The 12,044-nt window shown below is 42.5% G+C and overlaps 1 protein-coding gene across 1 annotated transcript in view; it reads left to right on the forward strand.

Annotated features, from left to right (window-relative positions):
• The first annotated feature begins 2,114 nt into the window (after window positions 1-2,114).
• The window catches only part of STARD13 (StAR related lipid transfer domain containing 13), a 302,366-nt gene continuing 292,436 nt past the window's right edge, over window positions 2,115-12,044 (forward strand). Inside the window, exons 1-3 of the mRNA XM_035542439.2 lie at window positions 2,115-2,167; window positions 3,631-3,685; window positions 5,744-5,909. The gene's annotated coding sequence lies outside the window, so the exon portion shown is untranslated. The remainder of the gene's footprint in view (window positions 2,168-3,630; window positions 3,686-5,743; window positions 5,910-12,044) is intronic.

Consider the following 12,044-nt stretch of genomic DNA (forward strand, 5'->3'; position numbering starts at 1 on the left):
CCATAAAACAGGCCTAAACCACAAGACCCTACAAATTACTGGAAAGACAACTAGTTGTCATTGTTAAAGCACTTATATCATTGCCTTTATCTTGAGTTTGTTAAGGTTGCTTTAGTTTGCCCTTGAATGGTAAAATAGCCTTAATGGAAACGTTGCAGCAGAAGTGACATTGGTGGCACCATTACAGCATGCTGTAGTTCATGTGAATAAAATATAAAAAATATAAAAAAGCCCTAATATAAGCGCCAGGATAAGATTACAGGCCTTGTTCTCTCCATCCCGTGTTGCACTGACAGACTAGGGCCCAAAGGGAATAGCCTCTGACAGAGAGTGCTGTACAGAAGGTGCAAAGTTTATCCTTTTTCCCAGGATCTGGTAGAAGCCAAACGCCACCGATTACTCAAAATACACCAGACTGTGGGCAGCTTCTAGCTGTCCCCTGATTCTTCATCGTCTATGCAGGAATTTCACTTATCTAAAGTTACGCTCTGGATTTAGGGGCATCGAAGCAAAGGGGGAGGTGGGAAAACAGTCTGGGGCAATGCCAGAGGCTCCCAACAAACCCAGGAGAGTTTTAACATTCCTCTGCTGCTCCCATGAATAATCAAACCTTATTTAAACCGTCTGGGGATTTTTTTTCCCTTCCTTCAGCTCCCACTAAGCCTTAGTAAGTATAGTGAGATTCCAGTGGGATCTTTAAGAGAGTAAAGTGCTATTTGTGCCATAGGCAACCACTCAGCGTCTGGTGGCAAAGGTTGGAGAGAACGCATGTAGTAATCATGGGATATTGCAACACACGTCTCTTTACTCAGGAGCCTGTTTGCACTTTGGCCACAGGGTAACACTGGGAAGATACAGGCAGAGAGACACGGCTCCCAGGTACCAACCTGCTGACCACTGACCCAGCAGCTGGCTCCCGAATTGTCCCCTGGGACTGGTCAGGGCCAAAGCAGGGCTGAAACAGAGCCGAAGCCCCTCCTGGGCTTGGTATTTTGTCTGCAGACACTCCACCTCTCCGGCAATGGTGCAGCTTGGATTCCCAAGTACCACTGAAGGCCTGGTCCTGAGTCCGGACAACTGTTTGGACACACATTTACCTGCGTGTCTGGGTGGCTTGATGTGAGTCAGTGGGTTTGTCTGAGACTGTGGGATATTAGTGTGCTCGACAAAAGAGAATGCAAAAGTTTGAGATATTAGGGTTTCAGTACAACTGTCATCCAAAGTGACACCATCCTTAGTCATCCAAACAAATGTAACCAATAAAAAGAAAGAAGTATGAAGTTTAGAGCTGGACAGTTCAAATACAAATGTGCCTTGAACTCTCTTTAATATGCTTTTAATTTCAGTCAACCATTGCCCTTATTAAAAGAAAAAAAAAAAAGGAATAAACAATTAAACTACCCTCTGCTGTCTTTTAAAAACAAGCAAAAACTGCAAACTCTACAGGAAAGAGCAGCAAAAATAGAGGGGCTGGAGGAACTGATTAATGAGGGAGAAAATACATAGAGCTTGGCTAAGCAGTGGCTCACAGACGACGTGATAAGTCTACAAATATTTGCAGGCTGTAAATACCAAGGACAGGAATTCAGTACAACACAGCCAGGCATAATCAGGACTAAGAGGAAAGGAAAAAAAATTATATATATATAATGTGAGTTGGGGAAAAAGAGTTGCCAGTGAGATGCAGTAGGCCTGGGAGTTAACAGATGGCACACACATCCTGAGGGGAGCCACGCCATGCCTGTGAGGAAATAAGGCGAGGGAGATGACAGGGCTGTACATCTCGAATTGCTGCAGTTTCGTGACTGGTTAAATCCCAGCCATTAACATACACATGCGTAGCTCGCAGCAGCTGGCTGGGCTGGGTGTTTAACAGAGGCGTCCCCAGCTGGGAACGTGGAACAAGCCTGCTCCTTGTTGCAGATCTGGGAAAGGCCTTACCCACCCCAAAGACGTCGGACACGCTCCTCCCCGCCCGACCAGAGGCCGATAAAAGAAATTACTCTGCTAGGGTCCTCAGCTCTGGCTGACTGACTGAGGGCTGTTTCCTGCTCTGGGCCCGCTGGCCGCAGCATCTCGGAATGGGAAATGCCTCCCAGAGCCCGTCGGGGACATGCTGGTACTGACAGAAGTTCATTTCGGCAGGAATTTTTCCTCTGAGAAACTGGTGGGTTCTGGGGGTGGAAGAAGGCACTTCGTCGAAATTTTTAATCAGCGTTGTTATACCCGCCATGAGAAAAGCACTGTAAAATAATTCTTTGGTGAGTTACTAACCTGCTAAGCTAGAATTCAGAAACAAAATTAATGTCATTAAAACAGCAAGTTATTCACAGACGAGAGCTAACATTTCTCATTACAGCCAGCCCGCTCTGTAAGCTGCATCATTTGTGAAAACAGGGCTATTTTATCAAATGAAGCCACTCGGGTGAATTAATACAGAGAGCACCGAGGTCAGCATGGGAGCAGAGGTGGCACGGCCTCCAGGCCTCGTACTGCAGGGGGAAGAGGCACAGCTTTAGCCCTGGTGTGTTGACTACGTTCCCTTCAGAGCACGTTGTGACTTGTAAATAAGCTTCCAGAAGTGAAACCAAATCTACAGGTGTTAGTTCATCCCATTCACGTATGTATGGTCTGATCTGTGACTTAGTGAGCTGCATTACTGCTACGCTTTCAAGGCGTATTAATGTACATGCATTCTTTTAAGCCCTTGTTATGAGCAAGGGCTTAGCACTCAGCTAGCCAGAAGGCTGTGGGTGTGTGTCTCCAAGTAGGGTTTCGAAGTAGTTGTAATTTAAAAGTCTTCAGGTTAAACAGATGAAAAAAAAAAATGACCTCTCTCACTAACTAACAGGCGTAAAGCAAAGCTGCGTGCGGCAAAGTGGGGAAGCTGCGTGTGGAGACAGAGAGGAGCAGGGAGCACACAGGCAGCCAGCGGTGAGGCAGGGGAGAGCCCAAGCTTTCAGGGAAAAGGGAGGAAAAGGGAGGAAAAGCCCCAAAAGGCAGACCCTCAGAGTGCAGGGGCACTGCTGGCCCTGGCATGTTAGGAGGAGAGGCTGCGCTGTGCCAAGGATTTTTCCACCTGAATGGTTTTTGAGGGTGGAGGCTTGGAATAAAAAGCTGTTAATAGGATGAGGACAGTAACTAAGCAGAAAAAGTGAAGCAATTAATACGATGGAAAAAGAGGAGGGAAAAAGTGGAAACCACTTTTATTAAAACATCAGCAAAGAAGGCTGATAGGAAAGGGACAAGTGATGTTGCAGGTGCAGCAGCACCAACGTGGTCTAGGAAAGGCTCTGCTTTTCCTCCGGCGAGGAAGGTCTGCCTCCTCCTCTCGGCCCTCCATCTCTCCTCCTGCTGTGGGCCCTGCAGGTCTGCGGGGCTGGGCAGCCCCCCGAGCGCTTTGTTTCACTGACACCAGCGTTAACGTGGCACCTCGGTCACACGGAGCATATGCTGCCTGTGACAGGCGCGTAGGGCAGCAGCTTTCCACATGTGCTCCCAAGGTCTCCCGATTGGTGTGCTCAGCAGAAGGGGCTGGTCCTTGAAGTCAGCTCCTGTGCCTATGACAGATTATATTTTTATGCAAGAAAACAAAACCAGGATATCTGATGGACTGCATTATCTTTCCAGACAGCTTGGAGCTACAACTGCAAAGTAAGAAGTTTTATGCTTAGACTTCAAAACTGTGAGTGGAATTTAAACATCAGTTTTAAACAACTACCTTTTTTTTTTTTCTTTTTGGTTTACAACTTTGCATGAAGTATATATATCTGCATAACTTTTCATTATCGAGTGAGCTGTTGCGAATTCTCCTAAGATGAAATAATTACTGCTTTGGAAAACTTCACCAAGTGCAAGCTGCATTTGCGGCTGGACTAATAAACGTGCACTGAGGAGGATGCTCTTTTCCGTGCATGCAATTAGTCTAGCTGGAAATGGTTTCAAATTATGTATGCTGCTGGAAAATGTGTTTGAGCAGGACTAGTTGTGCTGGTGGAGAATCTCCTGGGAGTTATCAGCAAATGTCAGGCTGGTCTGTGTCTCTTTGTCATGAGCGTCATTCGGTGTTTGCTTGTGTATGGAGAGGGATTAGGTTAAAACCTGCTGTTACCATTGTGTGGCACTGTGCTTGCTAGATGGAAAAGCTGGTGGTGCCAGGTGTTAGCAAGCTGGCCAATTAATGATGATTGCAGGAAATTAGTTTAAGAGAATATTGTCCACTGGGATGCAGATTTATAGAAATAATTTCAACAAAAGGATAGATAGCACTTACTAGTGCACAGGAGGCTCATTCCTGTAGCTGAAACATTAATAACCTGCCCTTTTTCACGTGTTTAAATACAAATAGCGAAATAGTTTTCCTTGGGAGAGCTGTAAGGGCTGGCATCCAGTTCAAGAGTCCAAACCTGAGCAGGCAGTTTGTGACCCCAGATTTGTGATATTTTCAGTTTCCTGTGGGAACTGTCCAATACCCTCTGTGATCCCGTGCTGTTTATACACATTCTTCAGTGCAAAGAGCTGTATTTTGGAGCTTGTCTCGATTCACTTGGATGTTAGTAAAAGCTGAGATGTGTGCTTTTTAAAAAAGTAGTTTCAAATCCAGACGAGGTTGTTCCGCAACTGTCTCTAGCTACCCAAAACAATCCAACACCCTTCCCTATATAAGCTATATTTTCCTTAAAAAGCAAGCAACCTCAGTATTTCTGTGCCTTGGCAAGTGCATTGCATCAGTTTATACTCTTATATTCTGGCAGATCCAGGTGAAATCCATAGCTGATATGAAAAGAAAAATCAGTGTCGTGCTATTGCTAAGGAGGTATGGCAGAAATTCCATCCCTGGTGCTTCCACCACCATTAGTCTGCATCTGGGCGCCTCCAGACCATGCAGCAACACAAACAGCATCCAGATGAGGTGTGTGCGTATGACTGCATTTCTGCTGAATTAGTCAGAGCACATAACACGGGATATATACCAACTTTATACAACTGGCAAGGAGGCAATTCAATCCATTGCCAAGTACAAAGTAAACGTCAGTATTTTTTTAACAAATGAACCGCTAGAGTAAATCTATACCATTGGGGTACTCTTACATCATTGGTTGCAGAGTTTTTGTTACAGCACTGGAATCTCTAAAGGCAGATTTATGCTATCATCGAGCCATGGCTGGAGTGAATTTGAACTTATTTGAAATACAGCGATGATAAATTTCATTTATTTTCACTCCTTTCCCCTACCTTTTGTTGGTCACTACAGCTGGAACATCCCAGATTTTTCCAGTAGAGAAAAACAGAATGTTTTTCCCAAAGCTGAATTTGGTATTAACACAAAAATACACTCACACAGAAAATCTTGAGTCTCAAGTATTTGTCAGGGAGGCCTACTTCCTTGTTGTAGAGGAAATCCTAAATGGAAGAAGTCTCAGTGCAAACCGCTCATAAATGTATAATGAATTAGTGTTCTGTGTTGAACGAAGTGCAGTATTTTTATTTCAATCATGTTAAAATCAAACCTGTGTCCATTTTCTTTCAATTTTCTCAAATAGCAAATTAAGGTTAAATATATATATATATCTTTGCAGCAGAACACCTGCATAAATGCTTTCCAGTGGCCTGTCTTTAAAGTACTGATAAAGTCTTTAAACTGAAGGGCCTCTATAATCCTTATAATGTAAAATGTTTCCTCTTCATGTGACATAGTCTGGTTCTTCTTGTTCCCTCAATTTGACAGTCTTTTCTCTATTAGATATTGCTACCTAGATAAAATGGGCCAGATTCTTAGCTGGAAAAGCGTGAATAAAGAATACCTTCATTGTAGTGAATGACATGACCCTGGATTCATTCCAGTGTGACTGGAGTTGGAATGTGGCTCCACGTATGCAGCTGGCACCCGTGCCAGGCTAGGCGAAAAGGTAAACAACGAGATGCTGCAATTATGAATATTGCTAGCAGGGCTGCTGCGGTGCTTCCAGCTTCCAGTTGTGCTTTCACCTGGAGTTTCTTCCAGAAGAAAAGATTAAACAGCATAATCTCAATTCTGTTCCACCAGCATTGCTTGTTTTGTCTCCTCAAACACGGTTTTGCAGAAAGGTGCTAAATCCAGCTACTTGTTGTCATATGTTGTCTAAGCCTTTGACATATGCCTCAAGCTATAAATTGCATGTGTTACTCTATTTTCTCTCCTCCTGCTCAGAAAGGTTTTCATTTTTTCTCAGTAATTTTAGGTTTATGCTGTTCTTTACTGATGGTGTTGTTTTAGGAAGGTTTGTTTCTGGCTGTGAAAGTGCTCCTTTCTGTGATATTCTGGGATGTCCTAGAAGCTGCTTCCCAATTCCTAGAGAAAGCTCTGCTTCCTCCTCTGTTTTGTGATGATAACCACACTGTTCCCATGGCCACCTACACAGCAAAATAACTCCCAGCTCTTTGTCCTGGAGAGACTAATGAGAATATTTTGTACTATAGGTGGGGCTTCCTTATGATGGCTCTGATTTCCCTGTTCTGCATGCTAGGATATTGTGGAGTTGCTGCCCTAAAGAGAGGGGAGGTTTTGTCTGGCTATCTGTAGATTCTGTCCTATCTCATGAAATTCATCCCAAAGGAATAAATTGGCCTAGTTTCAGATGGGAAAGTCAGCTCATACTTCTATTGCTGGACAGAAATTGCTGTTTTTTACCTCCATGGCTGCAGCTAAAGAACTAAATTCTGTGATATGTGCACCAACGACAGTTCATCTCTGCTATCTGGAAATGCCAAAGCTACAAAAGGATCTCCAGGATCTGGTGTGAGGTTGCTTTACTGGTTACTCTGAATGAGAAACAAAGATGGTATGTTCAGATTTTAAGGAGTTCATTGCAAATGCTATCTGCTGTGTGGATTTCCAGGGACACTCAAGTCCCTGAACATTCAGCATCACCAAGAAAAAAGCACCAACGAAGCCAGCGGGCAGGGTCTGCCTGTTCTTCTTTGCCACTTAACAAGTTCCTGGAATTAAGGGTATTCATATCTACCACCGAAGTGGGGATTATATGAAGCTAAGGCTCAGCTGAATTGTAGTTAAAGTAGTTTCTTTTGAAAGTTTTTATCATTACTCAGGTATTTTTGTGCTATGGGGACGTGTTCTCGACAACCACACTCCATTAGTCCAAAATAACTTAGTAAATTCTCTCTGTGTGGGCACAGGGTTTACCTGTAACACAACATATTCACATGATGTGTGCAGCTCATCAGATCTTTCAAGTTTTAGAAAATCTCATATTTTATAAAGATTTATCATGCTGTTGCATCTGGTGCTGATGACAAGAATTTATCACAGGCTATTATTTCAGAATAAGCAGTTTCAGTAGGGAACTAGAAAAATCTACCTGATATTTTTAGCTTTAAAATGAATATCCTGCTTCCACGTATACATCTATGAGATGGGGATATTTGTCATGCGGCTGAGTCAGTGAGGGTTATGAAAGGAATCAAGCAGAAGAAGAGAAGCAATGGCTTAGCACGTACAAGAGTCCTCAAATTTAAGAAGGTTTGTGGACATAAGAGATAACTTCTTGGCTACAACACTGGTAATATCTCTGTTTTTCCAGGCCCGAGAAGTAACACACTATAATCTCATGAAATCTTTGTGAATTTGGGGCCTTTGTGTCACCTGAGAGAAGCTGTTCACAGGCTGTGTGTGAGAGGAAGGGAGTTACAAGGCAAGGGAAAGCACTGAAAAAACAGCTTTGCTAATACTACACAAATGCTTCTTGAAGCTGAAAATGAAAAAGTACAAAATCTGGCAAGGAAAAAGATGAGGGTATGAGTAAGAGTCATGTACTTCTGATGTTGTTTTTTACCCTTTGTGCTGTGTGTTTTGTGCCTTAGGCAGAATGAATAATACTCTGTTTTGAAGATAAATTAAGTTACTTTAATTAATGCATAATGCATTGTTTTGAAGACAAATTAAATTACCTTCATTAAACTGCTGTTTGTGGGCTCTCTGTAAAAAAGAAGGTGTATTCATGTACCAAAGGTCACACAGTTGTGAGAGGGATGTGCAGGGAAAGAGGGAGGTGCACTGCTGAGCAACCCACACCACGAGCTCTCCGGCTGTACCCACAGGAAGAAAGCAGAAAAATTAGACGGATCCCTAACACAGTTGATCCTAAAACCTTTACGACTACAACTGGATCTTTCAACACCATTTAAAACCAGGCTGCTTAAATGCCACTTGATTATGTCCTGAAATTACAGTCCTGTGAATGGCACTTCTGGCCGTCACAAAAGCCTACCTTTTTCAACATTTTACATACCATATAGAGCCAGCAACTGATACGGTTTAAGGTATTCTTGTCCCACTATGAGCAAAGAGCCGTTTCCCTGATGTATTATTGTTGTGACAAAAACAGAAGAATTATATTTATTATAAACAGGGGGCATTTAAAGATCCAAGCTGTGAGTAAACAAGTAAGACTGGCTCTAATATTTCAGAGTATGGCCAAAGAAAAAGGTCTGAAAAATGTTTTGCATATTGTCTGTCATCATTTAGCTGAAACTTTAAAAATTCCAATCTATATCTTTATACCTTGACACATATCTTTATACCTATATATCATTATATCTTTACACTTAACTTTACATCTTCATTCCTATTGTTAATAACTAGCAGAATTTAGATTTATTAATTAAAATGCTGATTTCTGAAAACAAGTGAGGATTTACCTTTTGTGCAAATTACATCTCTAGCTTGTATGTTAGCCAAGAATATGCATCTCAAAAGAAAATCCAGGCAACTAAAATTATAATAAAAGGAAACAAACATCTGTGATTGTTAAGCACTCTCTGAAGCTTTTTAAGAGTAGCTAGAGCAAGGAGTCCAGTTTTGGGTTGAGCAGTGTTGCAAATCCACTAAACCTAACAGGGGCAGAGATAACTTATAATTAAGGTGCCCTCAAACTCTTTGGAAAGTCTTTTGAGAACTCCTTCCTGTGTAATTCCTGCTTCTGAAACACTCTGCACTGAGGCACAGCAACAGCGACTGCGCACGGCTCTGGCTTTGCAAGAAAGATAAGGATGCTCAGTCCCTTGTTGTTTCAAGAGAGTAATGCTGGGAGGGAAGACTGTGACTATATTTGATGGAATTTGGCAGGAGGTTAGATTTAAAACATTACAAAGTTCCATGATAACTGCGATGCCAATATATGATCGGGATATCAGCAGAGTCTGACATGCCCGAACACATGCAGCAGTGTTCAGGATGCCTGTGCTGTTGATATTTCATCATTTTTAATTGCTAAAGGTTAAGCTCCGCTGTGCCAGCTGCACGCAGGCAGTGGCACTACACCTACATGGTACGTCTGTACTCCGCAGCACTTGTTCTGCTCACAAAACATACCCGTGACCTCGGAGTATAGGTGCTTTAAGCAAACCTGCCTTGCTGCAGGGCAGAGGCAGGTTTCCACCCTGCCCACTCTCCGTGCTAAATCTGAGACCTCACTTGATCAACATGTTTTCCAAAAGACTTTCCACAATTGCCCTTGAGGGAAGAGAAAACCTCTCGGTTGGGAAGATGTTGAGCAGGCCGCAGGTTGCACAGCCACGGCTTCCTCCCCTGGTTTTAGCGAGAGGCCAGGAGGGCACAGCCCGGCTGCAAGCAGAGGGGTGCCCAGTCTCAGCCGGGACTCCCAGGGAATGCCCCGTCACTCCTTCATGAAGCAGCTTCTCAGGGACAGCAGCAGAGCTCCGCGTTGTCCCTCAGGCACTGCTGCACTCGGTTACCCCATCGGCCCTCCGAGGAACTCAGGTGCCAAACTTCAACACCTCAAATTACGTGGCTAGAATGAGGAGCTGCAATGCCTCAGGTGGTGGGTATCTAAGCCAGGCATGCTAATAATCACCCAGAATTTGTAATTAAGTAAGTAAAAATAACATTCCTCCACATGCGTTTTCGGCACTTGCTATGTCTACGTCCTAACGTGGATTAAACAAACAACTAGATGTTAGCAGAAGGCAGAGAATTGGATCCCAAATGGTAGTAGCATGTTTTATATAGATTCTTTACATGCACAACTCACATACAGTGAGGAACAGGGATTTAAAACGCTGCCAGTTTGGCTGCCCAGTGCTGAAGCAGAGAGGAATGTGCTTCTTCCAGGTCCTCAAGAGAATTTTCTGCAATATTTAAGCTGGCAGTCTGTAACCGATATATTTACTCTTCCTCGCCACTCTTCATGCAGGTATGAAGACCTTGGGATGTACATGCTGTCCCTTTTTTTTTTTTTAATTTTGAAGTTGAGCTGCATTTACTTTTCCCCCAAAACCCTAAATTGCCAAATGCTTCCAAGAAACATCTCCATGGAATTGTGATGCTGCTCCATACCGTTTGCAAATGTAAATTAACTAATCTTCTTGGGGTAATTGACAGAAAAGTAATTTCCCTTTATCATGACAAACAGTATTGCAGTATGAGAGTAATGACTACAATTTAAGCTGCTATGAATTGTGCATTAGGGAGCTCTAGGCCTGAATATTGCTCACAATGAAATTTAAATTGCATTTTTTCTGCATCTAGCTGTTTATAAATAACACTGCAGTTACAACCACAATAGTCATTTTTGTCACCAATTTCTTATTGTCATTGACAGTAGAAACAAAAGATCCAGCTAGCTGATGGTCAGTGCCGTAAATAAAGGTTAAAATATCACACTCAGATTTCACTAGAAATGGAAACAAACCAAAACCATAGGTCCAACTACAGGATAAAGTGCAAGCATCTTGAAAACCTAAGCAAACATTTAGCAGCTTGGAACTCTTCTGATAGTTAGTAATAAGGGAAAAAAATAATATATATACATTTGCTTGCACAGGTGTGCCATCGGCTCTGCAGCCTTCATTCATTTGTAACACACTTCATGCTTGCATCCACTGTGCAAAACCCCATCTTGCAGTGCAGCGATCCCACTTACATCCTGTATTTACAGACAGCTTGTGGGACTGATCTTCCTGTGAATAAGGCAGTCTTGATCATGGTTTTGGTATGACTATTTTTTCATCCATACAGCATGATACAGAGCACCATCAATCCTCTCATGGCCATGGTGTGAAAATGCAGTGCTACCCAAATGTATGAGAGAAATGCAGTAATGTGTTTTCTTTGTGTATATTTAACATAGCTTTTATTGCTCTGTAATCAAGCCATTGCCCTCTTTTTTTTTTTTTTCAGTAGGAATGCAAAAGAAAGTCCTTAACAGAGGACTTAAAGAGGAGAAAGTGTGTTCAGGCAGGAGATGGGGTAAAGTAGACATATGAGATGGCATCAGAAAAACACAGAACAAAGCAGGCACGGGCATTGCTATATGATGTGTGTTGGCTCAGCTAAATGGAAATGAGCATCTATTACACTTCTATAAACTAGGCAAAAATAATTATAGGTAGAAACAAACTAGCTTCAGTGTAAACACGGGCTCTGCTGCATGCTTGTCTGTGATAATGGGATAATTTAGCCATGCAAAGATTTTTTTTTGCTGCAGTCTGTGAATTAGCTAGCATAGCTGTGTATGCAAGTTATTAAAAAAAATTATCCTGGTTTTCTAATGGCCCTCACAGGGAAGGAGTTAAAGGATCTAAAAGATCAGCAGAAAAAAAAGACAGGCTGAAATAGCAACAGAGGAAAATGAATAATGTTGTGCATTCAGGGCTCTTCTGCAGGTTTTCTGCAAGTGTCCCTAACCCTGTTTTCTGTTCCATTCACCTTTTCTTACTGCTTTGCAACTTTAAGGAGTCATAGATACCACAACTGACTCATGCCTGTGAAGGAGCAAGGTGCAGTCTAAACAGCCTAAAGATGCAACTCCCCATGCTGCCAAAAAAAGCCGTAAGATCATGATTAATGGGAGAAATAGTTTCATGTGACAGCAGCCGAGAATTTACCTTGAAAAAAGGAATATTCAGTCTGAAAATGTATACCTTGAAACTGGTTGTAATTGAAAACCACTACAGTAGAGCAAATTGGAAACCTTTTAATAGTGGCTAAAATATTTTTTCTTTTAAGTGAGACCAGAATATTAGCT

The sequence above is a fragment of the Cygnus atratus genome, chromosome 1, assembly GCF_013377495.2.
Source record: "Cygnus atratus isolate AKBS03 ecotype Queensland, Australia chromosome 1, CAtr_DNAZoo_HiC_assembly, whole genome shotgun sequence".
In the NCBI taxonomy this organism is placed as follows: Eukaryota; Metazoa; Chordata; class Aves; order Anseriformes; family Anatidae; genus Cygnus; species Cygnus atratus.